Here is a 19,028-nt window from a genome sequence, read left to right on the forward strand (position 1 = left end):
AGAGAGCAGGCATTCAGAGATAAAGAGAAATATGACAAGGTGGAGAATAGATGATAAAAAAAATAAAGCGCTGAGATATCTTATCCCCCAGTCTTTATCGGAAGAGCACAGACCTTGGAAGACAGAAACAATTTAGCTGCCAGTAGTTAATATGTCCACATAAAGTATTTGTTCATCTGAGGAACTAAACGACAAGCCATGTCCAGCAAGAGAACTGCTTTGTGTTAACAAAACATAAGTCTCTACTTGCTAAGAGCACACTCCTCGGGCTATGGAATATCAGGGAAAAAGCTGTACCATGCAGTACGCAGCGATATCTGAGCTGACCCAAATATATAAAAGCATTTAGCCAAGATACACTTCACATTCAAAGTTGCTTCTAATTCACTGTGTTTAAATTGAGCCATTTTCATTTCTGATCAAATCAAGATGCAACTGGTGTTTTCCAATTTTGTTACAGAAATTTTCCTTTTCAAAAAACAAAACAAAACTTCCTGTAACCAAAACTTCTGCCATTTTGACAGTGTTTTTAATAAAGATTATTGGAGATAAAGAAGAAGACTGAGCATGTTAGTAGACTCTTTTAGCTCATCCCTGTACAAGGGACAGTGTGGCCCTGCAATGTGGCTGGACAGACCTGAGATAAGGGATGAAGCAGATCCCAAACAACCCACAGAAAGATGAGCAGGTTGCACCATCCCAAAAGCCAGGCTGGAGTAGTGCCAGAGTCGTGGGCTCACCTCATCCATTCTGTCTCCTGCAAGGCCCAGTCTCTCACTCCAGATACTTAAATAGCCCTCATCACCACAACCGCTCAGCACCTGGACCCACATTCTGAAACTGAACTGCTGTGGAAGGTGAGCCTGAGCAGAGTGCTTTCCTCTCCTGTTGCTCAAGGCATGCTCTGCTGAGCACCCATATTGTTCTGTTGTCTCTACTCTAATTAATACATAGATTACTGTCCCTAACTCATTTGCTTTCCCCGCCACTCAGAGTACACAGATCTCATTCTGCCTTTCTCATGCTGTTTGCTCTATCATAATAGAGATCTCTGTTATTCCTATTTCTATTACTTGTGCCAACTAATGTCCTACAATGAAGACAATAAAACAGAATTAATTCTGCTAGCAATCAGTACATTGTATTCTATCAGGTAATGAGTAACTGCTCCTCTTTAGAATAGAAAAACGAGGGGGTGGCAGTTTTTAAAAGATAGTTTTGCATTATTTCACAATAGTTAAATTTGAAACAGCATTTTGTATGAGACTACTGCAAATAGCATGCCTGTTCTCTACCAGCTCCAGTGTGAGATTCAGCATAAGGCCAAACAGAGTTCAAATGGCATTCAAAGGTACATAACCCTTCTGCTCAACCTCTGTGCAAAGATGAAATTCACACATCAGATTTAAATGGGATTTAAGAGGTAGCTACACCCACACATGAATTCAGAACCAGCTATTAAATGCAGCTCTGTCCATACAATTATTCAACTTCTATGAAAATTACTATTGCCAAAGAAATTCTATTTCTACGGCTGATGATGATATTCCCACTTACCTACAGTCTTCAGAACTTTGGCTGAGCTCTCCGACACACAACCACCTCTTTGGATATTTGCAGCTATTTTGCTGAGTGTTACGCCCCATGATCAGATTAAGTCATCTTTAAGGATGCTGAGATACATCCGTCAAAGCAAACCCAGTGGCAGAAGCAGTCTCAATTACGTAAAGGGGGTGGGTGGGAAGGGAAGGGAAAGGAGGCATGAGGCAAGACCTTTTAAGATAAATGGAACCTATCTATTATACAGGGATGGGGAACACACTATTAACATCAGTTATCTACAGCACGGTGGCAGACACCGCAGGATACAGGGCAAGATGGAGGGCAGGGGGAGGCATCTCTGTGCTCCCATAAAGGGTGGGGATAAGAGAGGAAAGGGAAGAGGCCTAGGGCAGTGGTACTGGACCCCTCTCTCACAGTGGGACAGAGCAACAGTGCCACAGCAATTCAAAGGGGCCTGGAGCTGAGGCCGTCACCAGTGCTAAAGTAGCAGCACTGGCGGTCAAAGCTCCCAGGGCACCTTTGAAACACTTGGCCCCTTTGCAAACACCCCCTGTGCCCCCCACCCCATTGGTGGGCCAGGTTAGCTAAGAAGAACTTTCTCATTGTCAGGGGAGTTAAACACTAAAATAAATTGCCTAGAGACCCTGTGGACTCTCTGTCACTGAAGGATTTAAGAGCAGGCTAGACAATTACCTGCCAGGGTGATTTAGATAATTCTTAGTTCCGATCTGAGTGTGGGGGACTGGACTTGGAGACCTCTCAAGGTCCCTTCGAGCCCTACAATTCTATGATTTTACTTGAAACAAGTGGGCATGTTCAGCAAGGAAAGTTCTGAACAATGAACTTATTTAAAAACAAAAACACAAACTGTGTCCCGCAGGATCAGCATTAATCAAATAGAAATGTTAATTAAAAACTAGCCATTATGATGAGCTTTAAACATACACAATCAACTATCCAAATAGTTACCAAACGAAGCCCCGATTTATTCAGAAATACCATTATTGACAAGTTGACAAAGCAAAGCCCAGCTGTGACACCAAGAGTATAAAGCTCTAACTTTGGCGGCTGCCGATCATCTTCGCTCTATTTTCCTATGAATTTAGCTTATTTATGCTCCTTTCATGGTAATCGATCTTATCCTGGAATTTCATTGCAGCCCCAGGGACAGATCTGGACCATAAAGACAAAGGCCTGTCTATGAAAGACGGCCGTTTACCTGCATTAGTGTGTTCAGAGACTGCCAGAATGACAGACTGACTCACCACTAAGCAGAAGTGTTTTCTGAGGCAGCTTGTCAGTTCATGCCTTCCTAGGCCCAACTCTGCTAAGTCGAGGTATGTTGACATACCTCTTGACGCAGCCTTGGACACAGATGAATAATATAAATCCCAAAGTCCTGTCAGAAAACCTGCGGAATAAGATAACGAAACTGCCTTACACCCTTATCAAGAAAACACACCATGTATAGTGCCGGCACCCTCCATAAAGTCATTCTGCCTAACCTGAAATGGAGCACATTTGATAAATAATGAAGTCATTTGATAAATAATGAAGTAGGTAATGTAATTAATTTTTCTGGATGGTCTAAGTGATTTCCGGGCTGCATGAGATTATTGAATGGGATTCTGCTACAAATGGGTTAGCGGATTCCATAACGACTCCCTCTCCCCACTCTCTCCTTGAAACGCTGCCAATATTGATTCCAAATGATGGGGTTTAGACTGGGTGTGCTACTCTTAAACACACATCTTTATATACTGAAAAATACAGGCTCAGGATGCAGTACATGCAAATCTATCAATGCTGGGAATGCAACAAAAAAAAAAATCTATATTGTCCTTGGCCTAAACAATACAAGTGAAGTCTTTTGGCAATGTTTTGTGTACAAATATATCATGTGATATAGAGGGACAGTAACTCATAGATCAATTGATTAATCAGTTCAAAAATCAGAAGGAATTAGTGTTCCCTCTAATTTTTTCCATACATATGCAGAATAAATATTATTGTGTGCACTAAGGCATGTGCAGATGAGCACCACCAACAGAAACATATGCTGCCCACTGTGGCATCTGAATCTCTCCTGGGTAGTCACACATACACTCAGCTTCAGGGACCCCTGGAAGGGACCACTGTGAGTTTGTCCTTCTGGCATAGCTGACCTGCATTTTTAAGACGGTACTGCTGAGCAAAACAAACTCCAGTGTTTTTAGGAACAACAGAGTTCCCTGCTAAAAATCAAACATTTCATTCCAACATCCTGTGTAACGGCAGAACATTCTCTGCTCTATGTTGTTTTCCCACATGGGACAAGTTCTGTGTGCATGACACACAACCATTATAATCTTTTGGAAGGAAGAAATATGTCTACCATCCATTTCCTACACATTCAGCAGCTTCCCTAATGATTCCCACGTTGCCTGCTTCCCTTTCCGTTGAGAGGAATAGTAGTAGTGCAGCTAAAGTTTCATGTAACCCAGCTGGCCGTAAAAAATGGTCTTTATGAGTTCTACATCGCTACATTTTCACTAGACACGAGACCACCTAGAAAGACCAATCATGGAACCAAATAGTAAACACAAACAGATACAAATCAAATTTAGCTGGGGTCATGGCACACCTTCTAGGGTCTCTCGTCTCTTTGTGCTGACTCAAGAACCCTACACTAACTAGTTCCCTGAGATCAAAGTCAAGAGTCGACTCTTCTCCGCTAAGCTCTGGAGATAGGAATGACACATGGCTTCTTTCCAAAACAAAGAAAAATCACAACAAAACAAATGCACTTAATATAAGAAAAAATAGGTTTCAATAAGTAAAAAATTAAGGGTGGTTGAAGGTTTTTTATATGGGAGGGTTGTTTTGGGATAAATAAGAATTTTCATTTACAAACCAATTTTCAGATGAAAAATTCAGTTTTGCACAGTGTGGGTCAGCAAATCTTTTGGAGGATCAGTTCTTGGTGGAAAATGAAATTTATTTTTGGGAAGTGGAACTAAACCACAAAAAGCAACAACTATAAAACCCATTTTCCAACTAGATCTAGTCAAAACCACCTTTGCCTTGTTGTAAATGAATGTCCAGTATGGAATCTTCCAACAACTTCTCCTGCAAGAATGCCTGCTACAGCGGGGGAACTGTCCTCCATGCTGAAACACCATGCACTCACTGACAGTATGCAACAAATTTCTTGTGTACGTTTGACCAACTGAGGTACATACTGCACAATTCATTTTCAGTATCCCTCAGTGAGTTCTGCATAATGACAGACCACCTGGGTACGCTCAAATACTGTATTACATATGTATAGTGCACCCTAAACTGGATTGGCAGGATAGATTCATGTGGCCTCCTAAGCCATTTCTCAATAAACAATGATCAAGTCTGAGCAGGACATCTCATTTTCTTTCCTTTCATTTGCCTCTGCCCTCAGTTTTCCATGCTGTTTCTCAGATCCATGGGTCACTAGCTTCAACTATTGCATGTGCTTGAGAAAAGCAGCAAATGTTTATTGTATTTGGCAACCTTCTATGCATGATGGCCTATCTCTAGTCACTATGATGACAACGCTTGTGATGACTCCCTGCCACTGAATCTTTCACAGTTCCCATGTGGGTGCTCTCCCCAACCTGAAACCTACTGGGAACGCTGGAGATACTGCAGAATCACGCAAGGAGCTCCTTTCACTTCTGCTTATTGACAAGTTGATACATTACACGACATTTAATACACAACATAACATTGCAGTCACAAAAGCTGAAAGCAGTGCTGGTGATATCTCCCCGAATCTTACTTGGGGTGGTGGTGGCAAATATTCTCAATGCACACAGTGTGGCAGATATAGGCTAACAGCCTCTTGGCTAACAGCCTGTTGGCCAACAGCCCCTTAGCTAAGGTCTCAGGAATCTACGGCTTCCCTAAATTATGCTTTTATTCTGTTGATCTCTGAAGAGACGTTAATAATCATGAAAACTCATTAAGGGCAAATGAACTGTACATTGGCCCACCTCCTCACTCCTCTTTATATAAAATTAAATGCATGTTTGAGATGCCAGCAGTGTAGTTGACTGAGTGATGCAACAATGTGAAATTTTAGCTGTTTGTGACTTCCACTTCCACAGGGGAGACCTTCACTTCCCTAGAGTAGAGACGGTGACAGAAAAATAAATACCAAAGGAAACTGGTGTCTTCTGAGGCAGAAGCTCAAGTACAGTCTGAGCAACAGCACTATATAATTCCTCACCCTGCCCCAATGTGGTCTCAGCCTAGACCAAGAAGAAGCGGTTTTGAGGACGAAAGGCTGCGCAGTTCATGGATTGCAAGGGGAAGGGACCATTGTGATAATCTAGTCTGACCTCCTACATAATTCAGGGCACTGAACTTCCCCCAGAATAATTCCTACAGCACGTCCACTAGAAAAAGACCCCATCTTGATTGAAAAATTGACAGAGATCACCCTTATGCAAAACCAGCCATTACCCTGTTTGCCAGGAAAGACGCCCATTCTGATGGAAGGTTTTATGATGTCAACATCTGTCTACTAGCAAGTGAAACCATCATCTCATACTGTAATGGTGAACCAACACCAATTAGATGTTCACTTGCAGTTCCTGGCAGCCTGGTCCACACTCCAACTGGTGACCCAGTGTAGAAAGGCTCTGTAGCTTATTAAAAGTCTCAATCTGCCTTAGAAATCCCCTGTGGCACATTAGGAAGATGTGCTATTGGCCTTGTTCCAAATGTGCACATATATTTCCTTCCCTGCCTGCAGAATTTTGAGCACTTTAATTGGAAAAAGAAATACAGTCGGGAGGAATTTATCAATGGTACAATGCCCAAAAATGCCAATAGATGTGATTCTTATAATGAAGCAAATGGTACCTGTTTGGCTTTGCATTATGGCGATCTTCTTAGACTGATTGAATTTTTCACACTTTCCTCTATTACTTTGACGCTTTGCTTGTTGAACCTGGCACAGGATTTTCTGAGTGGGCGCAGGGCCATTTTAATAGATAGGAAGTGTGCCAGAGAACCAGCATTAGGTTTGATGTTTTAGAAACCAGATTCCTGCAGGAGAATATCTGAACGGCTTCTTTAACTGCTTTTGTGCAGATACGCCTCCGCCACTCCAGGTCAATTCTAGATTACAGTTGAAAATGGTAAACACATCTTGCCCCACTGAATCTAATTAATGATTTCTAAGGAAGACAAGATGTGCTGTCTCATGAGGAGTCTCCATCCCTCTGTATCTCCTCTCCTTCCCCATGAACAGTTCTCTGCCAGAGTCCCAGAAATCCTGGCACTCATAATTTCATAAAACCCAGCCAAATTTTCTACTGAATGCCTTACGCCGCTACAAAAGAAAGCTGTAATTTCCATTTGGTTTAAACTTTGTAGGAGGCCCATGTACAAGGAATGCAGAAGAGGGTCTCAACAAGTAGAAAAATCAGTTACTGGACAAGACAAAAAAGGCAAATAGAAAAAACAATTTCTGAACCAACAGAATAAACTATTGCATATATGCAAATTACATGTACTTCACCTTGTTTTCTGTGAATACATTACAAACCTCCTTGACAGAAGCAATCAGTAGAATTTGGAAGTGAGGCAATTTCTTTATATGCTTATGTGCATTTCCACCAGATTTGGTTTTATCTATTTGCACTTATGGTCTCTGGACCACAATTCTAACCTTTTTTAGTTCACTGGTATCTCAAAGTTATACTTAAAAAAAAAAAAATCAAGGCAAAGAAGCGCCTTTGAATTGAAACTGTGCTGGTAGTTTCTGAACACGGCCCCACCTGTACCACAGGGTGGACATAATCCTGAGCTCACACAGAGTTGCTTTAACTTCATTGGGTCTTCAAGTGGGCATAACGTCTACTCACATGGATGTACTAGCAAGAGCCGTTCTGGATGAAATTCAACTCTGTGCAGAGTCTAGCAAAGGGCATCAGCTTAGAACACGGTTAGATGGGACTGAAGTGGTACATGCACCTTGCAAGCAGTCTCGTCCCCTATGAATTTTTAAAATGATCACATTCCTCTACAGCAAAGATAGTAAAGTAGAAGTTCGTGTCTTGCACCCTGCCTCCCTGATGTATGCAATTTTACTCTAGGAACTTTGCCAATAACAACAGGTGCCACTAATATTTCCCCTTGTGGGAGATCTTTCTCAGCAAAGCCTGCAGGAATTGGTCCCTGTACATTTTCTTTGCTTGGTATGTCATTGCAATGCGGAAATAGAGATTGAAAGGGACAGCTTAAGTTTGAAGAGCTGTTCAAACAACTGGTTTGATAGAATGCAGAAAAAATGGCAAACCAGCCACCCTGCTTGCTTTAAGTAAAAGCGACATCTACAAACAAACAGAAGCCTTTCTTTTAGCCCAAAGAAATCACACTTAACTTTTATCAGAAATAGAAAAGAACACATAAAGCCTGCAGGTACAGCTCTATTTGACAGTGCTGCTGCGAACTGCAAGGTCTTGCATCTCTTCCATTTTTTGGGCCCCCCTAGAGGGGGTGAGTTAGACAGATGATTAGCACATTTGTGCATGGAGGGCTGCCTAAAAGCTACTTCTGCGGCCAGCAGAGAGATAAGAATAATGATGGAGCACTAAACTTGTGGGATAACTGATCAAACTTTTATTATGTTTCGTTCTCTTCCCCTTTCCAGCTAATTGTATCTTCAGTTCCCTTTCCTATATTATTTTTAATGTAGCCTGCAGGATCTCAGCTGTGCAGGACAAAATCAGAAACAGTAATAAGAATGCTCTACATATTGCACTAGCAAACCTCCATATTTTTAAATATAAATATGCCCATTGCCATGAGACCCATTTGAATAAAGAAAATTACCTTGTCTCTCAGGGAAAGCACTGGAAGATGGGATAAATATAAGGCATGCATTTATGAAAAATAAAAGTTATATACACATTTAATATCATCATAAGAACAAGAGTGTTTTTACCCCAGTGGATGTGTGCTGCTGCAGATCATTCGTAGATGTCTGGGAAAGCCATAAGCAAAAGATTCAATCTTGCAATTCCATGGAGGCATAGCATGTGTGGAAATATGCCTCAATGTAGCATGTATTTTTATGCAGGGTAGGAGGCGAGACCAAGGAATGAGCCAATTAAAACAGGGACTGATTCCAATTTACATAGAGGCTGGTTTTGCACCATGCTACCAGTGGAAAACAGCCTTAGGATACTAGATATAAATATTCCGAAAGAGAGCAGGGAAATGGTACCTAATAATTGGTAAACAACCCAAACCATCCTTCAGAGAAACAAGTGACAGAGGGCTAAATTTGTTAAGACTTACGTGAGTTAACATCCTACTGGTGTGAATAAGGATCATTCATGGGAGTGATAGCTGTAGTATCAAAACATTTAATTGAAAACTGGGAGAAGGAGGAATCAAACGCACACACGAACAGGAGTTAAAAATCTTCAGAACCAGCATGCCTGTTAGTTTCAGCTATACAATGTATAAATAAATGGTTGCACCAGTTTCACAGTGAAGCAACAATGCAGTCAACATTTAAAAAAATACAAGGTAATCCTTCCCCCTCCCCCAAAATGGAGAGGGCCAAAAAGGAAAGAGATTGAACCCAAAGATCATTTTGGACTTGCAAAGAATGCAGGACTGAGTCTACAGATACTGTATTCACAGCCAGATTCTACAGCCCTTGCCCAAGCAAAACTCCCATATAAAAAAAAAAACTACAAGAACTTTGCCTATGACTAGACTTCTATTTTGGGTTCACAGAACACACACGTAGACAGATACAGAACCAGGTATGCACGTAGCTGAATGCCCTGTTTCCACTGGATTCAAAAAGAATCGAAAGACCTCATAGAACCACAATGAGATACAGTGGTCCAAAATCTGAAAGGAGCTCACCCCTGGTCTCTCATGAAAGCCAACAGGAAAAGTCTTGGACTCACTTCTCATTGAAGTATAGGGGATTTTATCTGAATAAGGACTAAGTAAAAACAGAGCAAGAGGACTACAAGGGAAATTGAAAGTCTTCTCATCTTTTATGTAATGACCGCCACCTTCTCATAGCTGCACAACACTATTGACTTCTTTAGGTTTGTATGTTTATATATAAGAACAGGACCTCATGGTCTTCAGAGTTCTATTCTTGAATATAACCCAGAAGATGGAAACTCAAGTGATTTATATTGCCAACAGAATCTGCATTTTTCCTTGTTTTCTGTTACTATTCTCAATAAAAATTATGGTCCTCCAGGAGAAAAATAGAAGTATAGTTTTGAATGCATTTCATTCCAAAAAGGTTCTCTCACAGAAAAAAGCAGTACGGACTCTCCATCCTCCTTTGCAGGATCCGGAGAGGTATTTGCTTCCCCTTCTTCTCTCTTACCACCTCCTCCCCCCCCCACCCCACACACACAACTCTCTTTCATTAGAAAATAACTGATCTCTAAATTAATAAACAAAGATTCTATTCAGATGGCAAAGCAGGAGATCCTGGCTTTTCAACTGCACCTTTTATAAAGCAATTCAAACCTCTTATGAATACAGTTTCTGGATACTTTCTGTACAGGAATGTTTGTAAACAAAAAATAATGTAAACTGAACCACTCTAGCCTGGCACCTGACCAGTGCCAAACCAGAGAATTTGCCAAACCATGGGAGGTTAACGTTGTGGAGCAGCACTACTAACATTTTCACTGCTTACTGAGCTCTTACAAGACATTCAGGGGTAAATTAGAGCTGAATGACAGTACAGAACGCTGCTAGTTGGGACAGGTGGCTGTAAACAAGCTTGATGAGACTGCAGGAAACTTGGCCGCACCCATGATAAGCGGAGATCCAGCTAACTAAAATTATGCCAAATTATGGATGTTGCTAGACCAAACAGCACCGGACTAGAGAAGTTCAACCTGTAAGTGCAACTGGTTAATTTATGCATACTACTTTCGGAGCCCAAGTCTATGCAAGAGGACCCTTTCACATTACACAATGAATAACTCAATGGGAAGGTCCAGTCCTGTGGGTACAGCGCAAGACGGAGCCCACAATGCAGAAAATATTTAATAAATATTACTATTGTCACTGGTTTTTTATTAGTTGCACAACAAAGACTATGAAAACCAGATTTTTGTAACCAAGAAATCTCTAGCAAGAGGCATATCTAAACTAAAAGAAAATTCTACTTGATTCTGTAACAACCTCACAGCTCGTTGTTATGCAAATACCTGAGATTTCACAAGCTTCAATATCCACACACTTACAGCTGGATGATGTAGGAGGATGGAAGAAAAGAGCTAGGAGATAGAAATTAAAACAAAACCTTGGATGCCTAGCAAAGAAAATTAAGGAACAATCCATTGATAGGTAAAAAAGTTATGGTTTGATTAAATGTATTTTTCAATCCCCTCCATCTCCTCGTAAAGAAGCACATCTTTGAGTGATCTTCCATTTATCTCTAAATATTGCCAAACTGCCACAGACAGAGATGATAGTCACAAAAGGTGCCTCATTAGATCAGTGTGACTTAGCTGAAAGGAGTCCCCTGCCAGCTGCTCTTTATTCTTAGACCTTGTCTCTTTAGGGACATGGGACTGCTCACAAACGCATACCATAAAGCACGATGGTGCAACACCCTTTTACCCAGATAGTCACTACTCTTCGTGTTCACGCTGAGGGCGAAATCGTCCTGAATGTCATTCCACCTAAAACGGTGGTTAAAATTCCTCCTGTCACCATGCCTTCCCCCAGTATAGGCAAAGCCTCCGCAGGCTACTCTGAATCATCAGCTGGTGGAAGGTCACTGAAGCTAGAACAGACTGCCGTGACTGAATTCTGGACTCTCCTAGCCCAGAACTCCAATTGGATCCCCCTGCTGTACAGTTAATTCATACTTTTCTATATTTATGCGCTTTAAAGGCACCTGGGGTAGCTCAATAGTCACCTTTTGCCTTTAAAGAAATGGAACAGAATGCAGCAAAGAAATTAAGTTTTTAAGAGAAATAGGAAACCTCATGCTAAAAAGTTCACACTAGATTGGGCCTTTAAAGTCAGCAGTGAGCCAAGGAACACTGAGAAAGAACTATACTCAGGAATAACTTCTCCAGAGCTCTGCTTTACCAACATGGAGAACTAAGCATGCAGCACCAGACCTTTACAATAGATGGCACACACCCATCCCCTTTCTGCTTTGCTGAACAGCACACTGGAGCAGAGCTATGTGCAGTCTGTCTGCCCAATGCAACCATCCAAGATTTGAACCCTTACTTTGCCTTGCAGTGTTTCATGTAAGCTAAGCATTTCAGCAACTGCCCAGGAGAGATTCAGGTGATGCGCAGCTGATTTGCAGGGCACCCCCAGCGGGCAGCATGTGTTTCCAGCGATGATGCACATCTGCACATGCCTCGGTGCCCACAACAAAATTTATTCTGCACAGGTATGAAAAAAATCAGAGGAATCCCCTGCAGCGTAGGACCAAGGCACAGTTATACCTATCAGAAATATTTCCCAAAGTACCCATCCACTGGGACCTAAACATCATTTCCTCACATTAGAAGAAAATAAATACTTTCAGGAAGGAGAGGTAAAAAGTCTCCCACCGGTTCCCACACAGAGTGATGCTTTTTACAATGTCCAGGGCCCAGTTCTGCATTCCCTGCTCATTAAAGCCAAGGAAAGTTTTGGCTATGCAACAGATACAGGATCAAGTTCATTGTGACACCTGGAATGAATGTTAAAGTGGGACTTAGGACAGTGTTTGTCTCTGTTTGACATTTATTTGGAGGATTTGGAATATCCATTATATACTGCCTCAATATCTGGTATGTTCCAACGTTTGAATCAGACATATTGCAAGGGAACAAGCTGGAAAGAAACAGGTGGGGGAATATAGCAACAGAAACATGGTGTCCACTGCTACACACACCACCCTGCCTCTGTGAACCAGTCATGTGATCCCACCCCCACCCCCTTTCTCCTAGGGAAGGGAACCCACTTCTTTTCCTTCCATTGCAGGAGCAAGGTAGCTTCTTCCCTCCATCAGAAAAACATATTTCACACACACCATCCCACTGAAAAGAGACATTGGGCCAGTCCTGCGGCAGAATCAAAATAGTTCCATATAAGTCAGTGGCCTGACATCAATTCCCACCACTGAGGTGAGGACCTGGATTCATGCACTGGAACCTTTTCTACATAATGGTTCCCAAGGAGGAAAACATCTTAGTGATCATCTCTCCAAACACAGGTATTTCTAGGAACCACTCCCTGCTCAAAAAACAAGCTGTCTTCAGATATATCACAAAAACACAGCAGAAATACCGATCTGCTCACTTTTTCTACTGATGCTCACAGAAGCGAAGGGCAAGATGAGGAAAACGACAGTAAGCTGGGGACGGTGTCCCCCACATATGTTACCCTCTCATGCATTCCCTGCCCTGCGAGGAAAAAGACACATCCAGCACCAGCTCAATTTGCCTCTAGGGGAGATTCCAGCTCCTTTCATCTCCCAGAGTTGATTTCAACATGCTTCTCAATAACTCATCATTCATGCCCATTAGTGACCCACGCGTCACCTCAGCTGCTCGTGGTACATGCACAGAAAGAACAACCCGCAAAGCGATGGCCCCCTTCCTCCCCCTGCCCAGCTCCTGTGTGGAACAACACAGCGGAGGGGTCACTTCTGAATCAGCTGGAGGGGGCAGGGAGCGGAGTGGCACATCCCAGTTGCACATGGGAACCCTCTCACCACCCATCACAAGGCAGCCCAAGGGCTACCGGCGAAAGCAACCACCCCCCGGCCCCCAGATCTCAGCCCCCAGAGAACCCCCTGTATCTGCAGCACAGGGCTGCGAACATACCCACCCAGGGGTAGGCAAACACACAGAGGCACACACGTACACACACGCACCTCGACTGTCTCCACACGTGTCACTCCCATACACACACCCCCAAGCCGCACACACGCATGCAGGGCAGCAGTAACACAAACAGACCCACAACCCACACACCGAGCCAGACGCACAAAGAAAAACAGGCACAGGCAAGCAAGGCACCCCCTCTTTCACACACACACACACACACACAGAGGCAATCAAGGTACCCCCTCCTTGACACACACACACACACACACACACACACACAGAGGCAATCAAGGTACCCCCTCCTTCTCACACACACACACGCACACACAGAGGCAATCAAGGTACCCCCTTCTTCACACACACACACACGCACACACAGAGGCAATCAAGGTACCCCCTTCTTCACACACACACACACGCACACACAGAGCACTATCCATGGCCAATATTTACCGGCAAGCCGTGCCACGCTCCCACACTCACACACCTCCCCTGGTGCTCCACACACCGGCCTCAGCCCCACCCCCGAGCCAGCCTCCGCACCCCTTTGTCCCCCACCGCCCCAGCCCAGGGGGCGCCGCACGGAAAGTTTGCTGCTGTGCAAGCCGGAGCCGGCTGCACCCCGCCAGCTGAGGCCTGAAGGGGACTCCCCCCCGCCCTCCGCCTCCAGCCAATGCCCCGCCGCAGCGTGCATCCCCGCAGGGGGCAGGGACTCACCTCCCGCGGCGGCTCCTGCCGGTCTCCCCGGGGCTGCGCAGCTAGGGGCGGCGCGATCCCCGCAGCCGGCTGCCCGGAGCCCCGCTGCCCAGCCAAGGCATGGTGAGGGCTGCAGGGCCGGCGCCGGCTCCGGCTCGGCCGCTTGGTGGATGGCGCCGGGGGGTGGGGGGCTGCCGAGGCTCTTCCTCCCCCTCCCTGGCCCCGCTCGCCTCCCGCCGCCGCTGCTGCTACTACTACTGCCCCGGCGCCGGGCTCTGCCTGCGTGCAGGACCAGCCAGCAGGGCAGGCGCGCGCAGGCGCAGGGGAGGGGAGGGGAGTCGAGTCTGAGCGCGCGCTCGGGCGTGGGGAAGGCTCCCGGGGCTTCCCGGCTGCCCAGCCGCGGGGAGCGGCTCCCTCCAGCCCCGCCCGGGGCTGCTTCCTCCTCACCTGCCTGCAGCATCTCCCTTTGCCTCTTCCCAGGGAGACAAGCAGCCTGCAACCCCTGCCGGCTTCTTTCCTCTGCAAACTCTCCTGGGCCCGCTTGGCAGGTTCCAGCCAGGGGCTGCAGTTCCCACCCTCCCGCTTTTCCCGGGGGATGTGTCACCCGCACACCGTGGGGTGGGGGTCACTGTGCGAACAGTGGGCCTGGGAGCACTTGCAGAGAGAAGGACTGAGTCTCCTCTCCGGCCCTAGCTGTGTAGGGTGGGCTTTTAGCTCAACTCATAGGGCTCAGGCACTAAATCCCAGCGGTCCGTGGTTCAAGTCCACCTATGGGTGGCGACAAGCCAGTACTTTCTCTCTCAGGCGATGTTTAGATTGCTAAGAACTAGCAGCAAAAGGTGCGTAAATTGCCCAATGTATTTGCATATCTCCTGCTGATATTTCTTTCCGGTGGGGCTTTCCTGACATTAGGCCGGTCCGCGGGGGCCAAATGTCAGGAACCCCCACTCCCCCCAGACATCCCTTCTTCCTCGTGGAACAAGGATGAGCAGGATATCAGCAGAATTCACGCTCTTAGGAGTGTCAGACTTCTGTCAGGAGACCTCCAGGCTCCTGCCAGAACTGCGAAGTTTAGACGTAGCCTAAACGGTGTAGGTCAGTGGTTCCCAATCTTTTCCCTAGTGTGGACTCCCATCACCCCTCCCAAACTGTTCACGGGCCCCCATCAAAGCCATTTCTAGTTGCTACCTGTATTTCATTAAATGAAAAAGGAAACCACAACACAGATTTTTGGGCAGCAATTAATAATATTTTTAGAAGATAATACATTGAAAAATACCATTTATTTGTAACTTTGCAATGTATTTAAAATTTATTTTTTATTATCATATTTTTCACAGACCCCGGGCAATAACCTCACAAACCTCAGGCTGGGACTCGTTGGTCCAGGTGAACCACACGCAGTAAGTATATGGGTTACAGGAGGATGTCTGCATGGTCCTCTTCATGCTTAGTGCTTAACTGGTATTGAAATTAAGGGGCTTAAGCTGAGTTTAAGCTTAAGGGGTTTTATTTGCATAACTGGTGCAGACAGCCCAGAAGTGCCAGGGCTAGGGTCCCCTAAACTAGGGGTGCTGGGTCTCAGCCCTGCAAGCCCTGGCACAAATTCAACAACGGTCCTTTGCTAACTTACACTGAGCGCAAGCCCAGGCTGAATTTGATTTGGAAGTTTTTTTCTTATTTTTATGGGATCTATTATTGTATGTTTTTAAGTAGTCTACCTCCCCAGTTTTTATTGATTTATCTGTGTGCAGTTGTGGGGTGCAGGGTGCATCAGACTCTGCAGAAGGCTCAGACAATATCAATCACATGACTGTTGAACTGCAAAAAGTGTCCACTGGTACAATGCAAATTATCAACGTTGCATGTCAACATATACAAGTTAAATAGCCCTAAACTCTGCATTCTTCAGCAGCATTGTTCCTGCCTTGCCAATCATCAATGGAAATATTTTCCCCTCAGTTTGTGCATGTACAGTGAAATTAATATTTACCACTAAAAATCTAATCATTCAAAATCTAGCTACAGCACCATATTTATTATATGCAGCGTTGTAACTGTCCTGGCTCGCCTTCCCAATCAGCAGGGCTTAACAAGTACAAAACGCAGGCAGGCAGCAAAGCTGGGGAGCAAATGGAGCGTAGTATTGTCTCCAAATGATCCAGGCATGAAAATAATGTTTGCACAGCCCCAATCCTGCAAGCAAATCTTGACTCCATGTTGACTGGCCCCATGTGTAGCCCACAACATAGTCAATGTCTTCATGGAACTCAGTGATGGGTTGGAGTCAATCCTTGTAATGTACGTACAGATCAAAGGTCCCATGCACTTTACTGAGTCTTTGTAATGCCTACGATCATCAGGACCACAGCTGATGTTATTGACCATGGTCTTTCCCAGGGGCTGCTGAGTTGGTTTTTATTGTAATAAGAGATGCAAAGGTCCTTATCCTGCAAGCCCTTTCTAACATGAGTAGTGCTTACTAACAGAAGTAATCTCTTCGATTAAAGCCGGTGAATGAAAGATGACAAGATCCAGCTGCCAGTGTAGCATTTCTGAATCTTAACTACTTTATAGGGTTAAATAATACAATAATGACTTGCACAATGTCCCTTGTGTTAAACTCAGATTTGCCTGCAGCCCACACACTCCTGCTGTTATCGTCCAAGAGAGGCTATAGACAATGTTACTGATGCTTTAAAATAATTAACTGCATATTATTTTCAGCTCCTCATGCAGGCATTTCTTGGTATATGTGATATGGGCCTTTGTCCCAAAAGGAGGAAGGGTGTATGGTGCTGTGATTAAGGCAACATATCTTCCAAATCCTTCAATTCCCTGCTCTGCCACAGACTCCCTGTGTGACCCTGAACAACTGCTTTAGCCTCTTTGTGCTTCAGTTCCCCTTCTGTGAAATGAGGATACTACCACTGCCTCTCAAGGGTGTGGTAAGGATAAATTTATTAATGACTGGGAGGTACTTACACACTCCAGTGATAGGAGCTGTGTAGGTACCTAATAATACCCAGATCTTATAATGCACTTTTCCTCCACAGATGTCAGAGTGCTTTATAAAGGATGTTGGTGTTGTTATCCCCATTTTACAAAAAGTCAAAATGGAGGTATAGAACAATGATGTGATTTACCCACATTCACCCAGTATGTCAGTAACAAAGACAGAACCCAGGGCTCCTGCGTCCTATTCCACACCAAGGCTTTGTGTGTCTGAATCCACTAAGCCCCATTGCTTCCGAGTACACCTCATGCTGCCTCAGGTGGAGGAAACTGCTTTGGAGATGAGCCACTCAGTTTAAACCAAACCTGAACTTTTGGAGCTTCAGCTTAAGAGCTGTCACATCTCTTTCACATGGCCTCCCCAGCCTTCCCACCCCCACCTGGATATTGGATAACAGCAGAAAGCAGGACCACTTTTTCCCCCCTTGCAGCAGAAGCAAGGTGAAAGTACTGCAGGAAAGACTGTGGTGTTTTTTTCCCTGTGGGCCTGTGCTCATGCAGATTTCTAAGCTGCTTCCAATTTCAGGGAAGCACAGCAAAGGGTGAGGGTTTGTTTATCAATGTGGGTGGTCCTGTGACTTGCCTGAAGCAGGAGCAGCAGAAACAAGGGTTATTTTTAGCCTAAAGTAGGCCAGGCAGCCTAAGAAGAAATTTTAATAGGAAGAATATTTTTCAAGGAAAATAAAAACAATAAAGAAAGGTAAATAAGACTGTTCTTTGTTCAGTGCTGCATGTTAGCAGCTGTTAAATAAGCTAGGAACAGGCATTCAGATAAACTATAAACTGTATCTTAGGAAATCTGCCTCTTTTTCTCCTCCGCCCCAAATAAATAAAAGTTAATCTTCCAGAACACTAAACAGAACTTTTGGAACAACTGCATATCTCTGATATGCAACCCCATTCCAAGGGTGGGATTTTGAAGCGAAAAATTATTAGTTATTATTGTTTTACCATTAAACACAGGAGCCTCAGTTCTGGAGCAGTACTTCACAGTGCTAGGTGCTGTACAGACACAGAAGAAAAAGGTTGTCTGTGCCCCACAGAGCTCACAGTCTAAGCTTAAACTCTGATGCAGCAGTGCTTCCTTATATATACACGTGCACACAGAGAGAGAGAGATCATAGAACTGGAAGGGACCTCAAGTCCAGTCCCCTGCACTTACAGCAGAACCCATCACCATTCCTAACAGGTTTTTTTTATTTTTAAATCTAATTTACCCTAGAAAGGCCCCCTCGAGGATTAACTCACAACCCTGAATTCACAAGACTGTGCTCAAACCACTAAGATACTCTTATTCACCAGGCTCTGAAGACCACACCTGACGTAAACATTCACGTAACTCTCATTGAATTCAATAGGATTTAATAACATGATTCAATACATGCTTCAGTGCTTTGATGAATCAGGGCCCTGAGCAAGTTGGGTGCCAAATCCAGCTGAAATTCACTGGAGCTGGGTACCACCTCCTTAGCACTCCTTTCACAACCCCAGCCCAAGTTCAGCAGTGATTTGTCATTTAGTAGACCCAATTCTGCTCTCAGTGTGGTGCAAATCGCTAGTGCCTCTGTGATTTTTCAGATGATTATCATCAATAATACATGAAAGAGTCATTATTCCCAACTATAAGGAGAGGAGCTCAAAATATCCTTTTCTTCTATCCTGACACCTGTCGGCAACTGTCATTTGAAATTTTTAGCTCACTGCTGTGGCACTCCACGCGGTAGTGCTGCTGTGTTATGAAATGATCTACCTCCCACTGTGTTATATGCTGGGACTTCCACCATCTTAAGAAAAATAGTTGTCATAGTCAGTCAAGTCCCCAGACCTCCCAGTCTCATATCCTGATTCTACCAATAGCTAGGAACTCATGTTTAAGAGAAAACCAATACC

General features: G+C 44.3%; 1 protein-coding gene across 1 annotated transcript in view; it reads right to left on the reverse strand.

Annotated features, from left to right (window-relative positions):
* PLPPR1 (phospholipid phosphatase related 1) overlaps positions 1-14,413 on the reverse strand; it is a 142,540-nt gene extending 128,127 nt beyond the window's left edge. The window contains exon 1 of the mRNA XM_074994654.1: positions 14,145-14,413. The gene's annotated coding sequence lies outside the window, so the exon portion shown is untranslated. The remainder of the gene's footprint in view (positions 1-14,144) is intronic.
* Positions 14,414-19,028: the final 4,615 nt, after the last annotated feature.

Source organism: Carettochelys insculpta, chromosome 5, assembly GCF_033958435.1.
Source record: "Carettochelys insculpta isolate YL-2023 chromosome 5, ASM3395843v1, whole genome shotgun sequence".
In the NCBI taxonomy this organism is placed as follows: Eukaryota; Metazoa; Chordata; order Testudines; family Carettochelyidae; genus Carettochelys; species Carettochelys insculpta.